This window comes from Phalaenopsis equestris, unplaced genomic scaffold (genome assembly GCF_001263595.1).
Source record: "Phalaenopsis equestris unplaced genomic scaffold, ASM126359v1 Scaffold200753, whole genome shotgun sequence".
NCBI classification, from domain to species: Eukaryota; Viridiplantae; Streptophyta; class Magnoliopsida; order Asparagales; family Orchidaceae; genus Phalaenopsis; species Phalaenopsis equestris.
This window is the reverse complement of record NW_018220560.1, coordinates 23,379-32,415: the sequence shown is the minus strand read 5'-3', so window position 1 is coordinate 32,415 and position 9,037 is coordinate 23,379.

Here is a 9,037-nt window from a genome sequence, read left to right as displayed (position 1 = left end):
GAAATTTTGTTAGTTTTGAGGCGCAACGAATCTTCAACAAAGTGCTGACAAAGAGGAGATTAATCAAAGAAAGAAGATTCGTGAATCGAAGATTGAACAATCCTTCGACACTAATTGAAGAGTTGATTGTGCAACGACGATGGAAAGTGTTGTGCTACACTACTGCCGCCGTAGTCGTTCCTGTGGTGAAGGAGTTTTATGCTAATTTGCATGAAATCAACTAGGGAGTCGTCTATGTACGAGGCAGATAGATAACTTTTACTCCTACATGGATTAATGAGTTAGAATGTTCTTGTCTGCCATTATTCTAACTTTGTCCCGACAAGAAATCTGATGAATGAGATCTACCAATTTTCTTATGGACAAGACTGAAGACTAGGAAATGAGAGAAAACGTGTATGTTAGTTTCTCTGCTACACTTCTAAACCCCGTTTCTAAACACTGACACTTCTTCATTTCTACGAAACTATTACTAACAATGAGGATCGATAAAGTTACTATAGAAAGTGCTATTCTAAATTACTGTATTCAAATGGGACTGCCGATTGATATTGGATCGATAATTGTGAATTCTGTTTTGGGCCTCATCATTCATGGATCAACTTATGGGTTTGGACATCCTTCAACAATTTTCTTACTCTGCAGTCAGTTCCAAGTATCTTATGAAAATTGGGAAAAGGTACTTCTACCTTGGAAGCCTTTGGACCCAACCCAGAAGTTCCCAACCAATGAAGAAGAGAATGATATGACTATTATTACGGATCAATCATCTCAAAATTCACTTCATATTCAACCTCTAGTTCCAGACAAGACACTAGTGATCCTGCGTAGAATCAAGAAACTGGAGAAAGAGGTACAAAATGTTATGAATGCAATTAACAATATCTCTAATTTCTTTTATCATCTAGACTGAAGGATGAAAAAACAATTTGCTCACTCTGAACATATCGAAGATAGTTTGATACGATTGATGAGAAAGATGAAATTGATCGAAGAGGAGAAAAGGACTCTACTGAATAATTCTCATGCCGATCCTTCTATAACCTTTTCGTTCATGTTCAATCGATGGCGATATCAGAGGAGAAACAATCACTGAATCGGAGTAGTAGATTTACTTTACTACCAATATGTTTATGTGTGTAATTTGATTTGAACTTATGTGTTTGCTTTACTTTTGAATTTTGCTTTTATATCTTAGTATAGTTGTGATTGAGCATAAAATGTTTGTTTTCAGCGTTTAGAGTGTTGTGGCTTGGATTACGACGCTGAATTGATGCATTGAGGTTGAGAAAATACCAAACTTATGTGTGTCGTGTAGCAAATTGTAACCCTTGGATTTTATATATAATTATAATGTTTTGTTTTGTGAATAATTATTTATGTTAATACATCATTTAATCACTTAAATTGATCTCTAGAATAATTGAACAAATGTCGATGAGGCTTGAAATTGATCGAAATTACAAAAAACTGGAATTGAACTAATTTTAAAAATCTCGCCGATGGAGCCATCGACGCCGCCGATGGTGGATTTTTCCTGAGACTTTGGCTATTTAATTCAATAGAGCTCGCTGACGGCACTCACGACCCCTCCGACGGCGAGATACCAAAAAAAAATATATTTTAAATATAACACAACCCCAGTCAACCGCCAATATTCATCATCCCCTTCCTCTAAATAAATGAAAATTTTGAACTAGGGCTTGAAGATCTTGGATTTAGGGCGATTTCAAAGCCTTTAGACACCGAATTTTATCATCTCTCGGTAAGAGCTTCACTCCAAACTAAAAATATTTCATTTTCACCTTGAATTTCTTCCACAATTGAGGAGATCCGAAAAAATTGAGAATGTGGAGAAAATATTTGGAAGAAATTCATGGAACTTAGTTTTTAAATCTTAGAGTCACTCTTGGAAGCCATTATTTGAGTATTTGAAGTGTATTTTGGAATTTTTTTTATATAATTTTGATTATAATGAAATGGCTCCATGACAAAAGAGGTGCTTCGCAACAAAAGAGGCGATTTGAGTTTGACAAGTCTCGCTTCATCAATGCGAAGGCTCGATCGAGATTTACTTCAATATTTTAAGGGAAGAAATGTACCAAGATTGTTTTTTTGAGCATCCGAAAGGAGAAGTCAAACGAGCTAATACCGAACTGAGGTGAAAAAATTTCTATTCACAACACTAAAACGCTGACACAAAACTATACAGATAATCAAAGTTCTAAAGCAAAGCAAAGTAAATCAAATCAAATCCACACAATTACATTAAAACATAAGTATTTTAAAATAGTAAAGATTCCAACTTCATCAATTAGTTTGCCTCTTCTTCAATACTTTCTCCTCCTCTAAAATCTCCCATAGATTGGTAATGGACATATAAATTGTAGAAGGGTTGGTACGGGAACTGGTCAGTCAAATTTTCATTGATCCATCCATTTTTCTTGAACATCTGTACCAATCATGCTTCAACTGTTCCTGTATGATCAAAGTTCTCCTTCATTCTCCAATCTAGGTGATCAAAAAGTAAGTTAAGATTTCCTGTTGCATTCATAATACTCTGAAGCTCTCTTTCTATTTTCTTCATTCTCTTCTCCAAAGATATTGAACTTCCAACTGCCAGTGGCATCAATGGTGTTGAAGCATGTGATGAATGAACCAAAATACAATCTAATGCTTCAATTTCATTTCCTATGTAATTTCCATCAATAGGAATCATGGGTTCCCAAGGTAGTAAAACTTTTTCCCAACTTTCATATGAAACTTGATATTGACTGCAAAGTAGGAAAATTGTATAAGGATGATCAAGTCCGTATATTGGCACATTCATGATAATATCCGTAACAGATTTGAAAATAATTGACCCTACATAAATGGGTTTTTCCATTTGAACGAAATACTTTAAAATGACTTTCTTTTGTAACTCTACTAATCTTCATAGTATGGAGTAGTTTTGTGGATTTGAATAAATTCCATTATTTTGAAATTGGGTTAAGTAGGGACACAGAGAAACTAACGTATCTCGCATCTTTGATTTCCCAATTATCATGTTCATCCGTCAGAAAATTATATACTTCTTGCATCATATCTCTCATTGGGATAAAATTTGTATAATGACATATTGAAACATTTTCTATCATATACAAATCATTAATTGGAGCTAGAGTAAATGGTATATCCTTACCTCCAACGAAGACAACTCCTTGGGTAATTCCATGTAAGTTAGCATAAAACTCCTGGACTATAAGTACTACAACTACTGCGGTAGTGTAGCATAGAACTTCCCAACATCTCTATACAATGATTATCTCGATCTGTGAACTTGGATTACTGACTCCATGATTGACAAAGCCTCTCTCCTTGTTAAGTCACTTCTTTGTGATGACTTTATCATATAATGTCTGCAAGTCAAAACTGATAAACTTTCTTCTATTAAAAACTTCATACCTTAAAGTATTTCTGGAATTGGAAGCCATGAAATTAAAAATTAGGAAGTTTTTGGACATCAAAGTAATTTTTTAGGCCTTTTAAAAACACCTCTCGACGGTTATTATGGAGTGAAATCCCCCAAAAGTTCGCATAACCATTCAACACGTGAAAAATACTTAAGACGTCGTTGGCACTCCCGATCACTATCAGTGTCGTCTAGAACTTCGTTATTACGCTTGGGGCTATTTCAAAGGGGGCTTTTATGGGGAATCAACTCCTTTCACTGTGGTGATGGTGGGTGCATAATTAATTGGAGTTTGGTTCACTATGGAGCTGTTAATCCTGAGAAAATATAGTTGTGTAAAATTTATAAAGTTGACTCCGCTTTACAATGGTGTCAAAAACTTAATGTGATATTTTATGAATAATAACGTTAAGCACTTAAAGTTGGGATTCTACGCAATTATACGTATCGTTATCAAGTAATATAAGACTTTCTTTTTAAGTCCCAAATATCGATCATACGGAGAAGGTTTAAATTTGAAATGATAAATTAACTAGGAAATTCATAGAAATCCAACAAAATTACTGTCACTAATTTCAAATGTTTAAGATATTATCAAAGTAAAATTATTTACTACTAGCAGAATTTAAAAGCAGGTTTTAAAACTATGAACTACTAAACTATGTTTATGTGATAAAGTTTTCAAATGTAAAAAAGCATCTTTCCTAGTATAATGAGTTTTGATGAAATGAGATGAGGTAAATGGTTTAAATAGTATTGTGCCAAATATGAGCAATTTTAAATCTCTGCCCTGATTCGGTGTTATAGAAAATCATTGGCTAATCTTAGGCTTAGTCCCTAAATTCGTGGCTAAGCTAAAAGGATACTGGCTCCCACTTCCCTTCCCCTGAAGGCTAACTCTCGCTTTAGTTTTTAAACACTAAGATCAAATTAGAAATTTTTAGTCTATCACCCTTGAAATCTACAATTATGCACCCAACAAAGTATATTTTCCTATTTATTTGCACTTAATCCCATCAACAAAATACTCCTTCATGGACTTCAATGTGATTCTCACTCTATTGTAGAACCCATACTCCATATCCCAGGCTCTTAATTTACTTTTTGATCTAACCAATTGAATTGTTAAAATATGTTTCACAACATATTTTAACAATTCAATTGGTTAGATCAAAAAGTAAATTAAGAGCAAAGTTAAAAAATCTTCATAATTTATTTTAAATTTTAACATTGGCACATCCACATTATCTCTTTATTTCATCATATCTCAGAGTAGGGAGAAAGATAAAAGAATCTACTTAGACTTCATGAGAAAGATAAAACAAAACACAAATTTCATATATAAAAAAAGTTCATACAATAATAATAAACATATAACACTTATATAAAACTCTTTCTCAAAGAAAATTCTTTGTAGCCTCACTTAAGAAATGTAAGAAAACAAAATCTCTCACTTCTCTTCCTGTCCAACACTTACTAGAAAAGAATTAATACTTAAACTCACCATAAAACCTCAAATCTATAAAAGTAATAACTAACTAATGGTGTGGAGTGGTGTGGAATGTAGGTGTATGAAGAGGAAAATTGAAAATGAGTGGAAGAAGTTGAAATGGTGCAAAGGGTGGGGGGGTTTCTGATCAAATTTTGGCACTAAATAGAGCCTAGGCCGATTCTCCAATAGGTGCATCCAACAACTCTTTAAAAAGCATCCAAATTTGTTGAATCTTCTATAAATAAGGCTTTCACTAACACTAGTGTCGTCAGTGCCTATACTGGTGCCAGAGCCTACTGGTGTCAGAGCCTCGTAATTAAATCCCAAGTTTCTGTCAAATGGCACCGTCAGTGTTGAACAAATTTTGAACTTCTCTATTTTTTCTTCAAATTCAATCTTTTTTGCTTCATTTTTGCTCCAAGTCCTCAAAATCAACAACCTGCAAAAAAAACATTGAAAATTCCTTCTATTAAAGTGAAATATCACCAAAAACGAGTATAAAATATGGGTTTAAAAATGCATATATTTTTGGTGTATTAGTTGTGGAGGAGTATGTCCTAGTTTTGGTCTGATTTTTTAGCTCAAAATTGAACTCTCACAAAGGGAGCCAGAGGGGGGAGATGGTTGGCTTGAGCTTAGGGATACTTGGAGAGTCTCTCATGAGATTTTGGCAGAGTTTCCCAAAGGATTTTGAACTCTCATCTTTAGTCATGGAAGAGGTGAGTCTTTATAGAGGGGCTTGGGCTGGAGCTCAGGGCCAATTAGTGGGTGCAATAATCTACTTATTTGGATGGTAGAAGAGTTCTAAAGTGGCATTAGGATGAGATGGCCTCTAGGGTTAAAATTGGGTTTGATTTAGGCATGGTGGCTCTCGATTTTGTCATTTTCTGGCCACTAGGTCTACCGGCAGGGCCAGGGGTGGTGGCCAAGTGGTCAGGTGAGCCAGGGGGAGGGTTAATTATGATTAAACCTCAATGACAAGTGATGATGGAGAGTATATTTTGGTTAAGGCCCATAAATGGGATAAGATCCCCTAAACTAGGGGACCCTTCATCCATAGCTCACCAAGTTGGTTTAAGGGGCTTTAGCTAGGTCAATAAGGTGTTTTTAGTGGCCGTGGTGTCATCAATTTGGTGACTTTAGCATGGCCAAGTCAATTTTGGGGAAGGGGTTCAATTTTGGTCAAAATGGCTAGAAGTTGAGGTTGGGTTAGGCTATCCATGACATTGAGCTCAATTAATTGATCCACATGGTGTAGATGATTGTCATAAGAAATTTAGAAAAGATTTAGAGTGCGTTTAATTTGATTTAGAGGTTGAATTTGAGGGATTTTGGGCATTTGGTCAATTTGGGGGTGTTGGGTTAGACTTAGGTCTACGTTGGGCTAAGCCCAAATTGATGGTTGAAAATTATTTATAAAATATCATGATTAGTTCTCAACATCAATTGCGTGCCAATTTTGGGGATAGGACATTCAAGTTGGTGGAATTTGGAGACAGCCAATTTGGGGCAAATTTGGGGATTTTCAATGTGGGCTAAGATTGAGTGAAATTGAGGCTTTAACAAGGCCAATTTAAGGTCCAATTTGATGTGAAAGAATGTTATGAAGAGTTTAGGATTCATATTGAGGCAAATTGAGTAAGTTATAGGGTTCAATTAGGTGAGATTAGGTCACGGGGCTAAAATTGGGGGTTTTAGTTTGGATCAAAATTGAGCTCAAAGAATTGGTCAATTAGGCTTAAATTTTGTTTAGATTGATCATAATAAAGATGAATTTTAGTTTGGAATTAAAATTTGGGAAAATTGGGGCCAAATTGATGGTCATTTGGGGTAATTTGGGGAAATTGGGCCTTTAAAGGCAATTTGAGAGTTTTAGTCAAATGGTCAAATTGGCCAAATTAGGTTCAATTGAATGGTACAAATTAGTTTTGGAGACTTTTGAAGTGATTTTGGATGTTTTGGGAAAGTTTGGGCCACCAAGGGTATTTTATTAATTTTGGCAAATTTGAGGATATTTTGGTAATTTTGACAATTTTGGGAAGTTTTGGGCAATTTGGATATTTTGACAAAATTTAGGATTTTAAGGGCGTTTAGGTAATTTGGATGAATTTAGGGGTAAAAAGCCAAGTTGGATTTTTTTTATTAGAATTGAGGTGCCAACCACTATGTATGAGCTATGAACCAATGAAATCCCTATTTGGGCCCTCTATGTACTAGTCTTAGCTAAACCCTATCTTAAGGCTAGTGGGTCTAGGGGACTATCTATGTGAGTCTTCCAAAAGTTCAAGGGATCAAAGTCAGCAATTTAGGTTTAGGGTTGCAAGTGAATCTAGGTGATAGTGAGTGTAAGTGAGTGAACTAGCTCCAGAACAATACCCAGGGTTAGCTCTAAGGTCAAGCAGTCCTATGGGGACTCTCCTTGAGATCCTCCATACTGACCCCACCTACTAGATGCTAGAGGTTAGGATTAGAGGTTAGGATTAATATGTGGAGATTAATATGTGGAGCTTCAAGTTGAGCAAATAGGAGTTTAGAGTTTCTAATGATGAGGGTTCCTTTACTAGTTTTCTAGGAATATTCAACAGGAAAGTCCTATGGCTAGACCCTAAGCTACTACAGGGGGAAAACTAAACCTCAACCAAAAGTGAGGTCAACAAACCAATCTATGGAACTTTAAGATGAGCAAAGAAAAGTTTTAGCATTTTTATTGGTGGGGGTTCCATCACTAGTCCTCTAGGAATAGTCAACAGGAAAGTTTTATGGCTAGATCATAGGCTCCTAAGGAAAAAAGACTAGACCTAAAAAAAAAGTGAGGTCAACACCAATTCTCATAGGGTACTTGAACTTGAATGCACAGAGAAAATATATCAACTAGATGTCCTAGCCCCTTAGTGATATCGTTTAAAGAAAAGCTAATTATGAATCAAAAAAGTAGTGACCCAACATCAATCAGCTTACCACTCTGAATTCAGTAATTTAAGATAGCACTTTATTTCGATACTCTTTCGAGGTTTGTAGCAGGAAACACCTTGGAAGAAATGAAGAAATGCCAAGCTTTTGAGGTTAAAATTAACTTTGAAGCAGATTAAATTTCATTTGATTCATTCTTCATTCTCAAAGTTCCTTCACTGTCAGTAAGTAATCTATAAATTTAATCCAATTTTTCTTTGGTTGGAGAAAAATTAGCATAAGTGTAGATAGACACGTACTCCAAAAGATACAATACATTAATACTAGATGGACTGAATGGTACCAACTTTCTTCTGACAAAGACTAATCGTTGATGAAATTTTTGAAGATTGGCGTAGAACTCCTTAACAACAGAAAGAAAAGCAGCAACAAAAGAGTAACAGAACACTTCCCTGAATCTTTGAGCAATTACTGCTTCTACTAGAACACCAGGGAAACAAATCCTCTTTCTTTAATCAATTTACTTGCTAGAAGAATTCCATTGAAGTAATTCTATGCATCTTCATTGACAAACTTTTTCTATCAAAAACACCATTACCTTTGCTTCAAATTAATCTATATGCCACGATACCTTCCCAGAACACTCTCAAATGCTAAAATAATCAATCCTTATGACTTTAATGTGAGTTTTTAAGTCTTAAAGGAAATAATTGATTTAAAATTGACATGGGCGGTTTATTTTGGAGCTACCAAGCTTTAGTGCCTAAGTGCTGACAGCGACTTTATATATGCTTAAAATATAAGATAAATATGGGCGTATTAAACATTCAATAATTGTAAAGTCACACTTATCAATGCAAGTATACGTATTGCTCAAGTAATATAGAGCTCTAATGGAGTCCTAGATATCAATCGCACAGGGAGTAGTTTAGAATTACGGACTAAGACCTTAGAAAAGTAATAATTTAATCACAACAACGACGTTCAATTTGCTTATCTGTCACTAATAGGCAATTGAAATAAATAGATAATTTTAATAACTAATAAATAACTAATGATATAAAGTAGGGTTTAATTGTGATATTCAATATATAAGAAAGCATCCTTCTCCTTGTCAAGAAATTATAGTGAATGGATAAAATGAATTAGTTCAATTTATATTGTGCCAAATAGGAGCATAC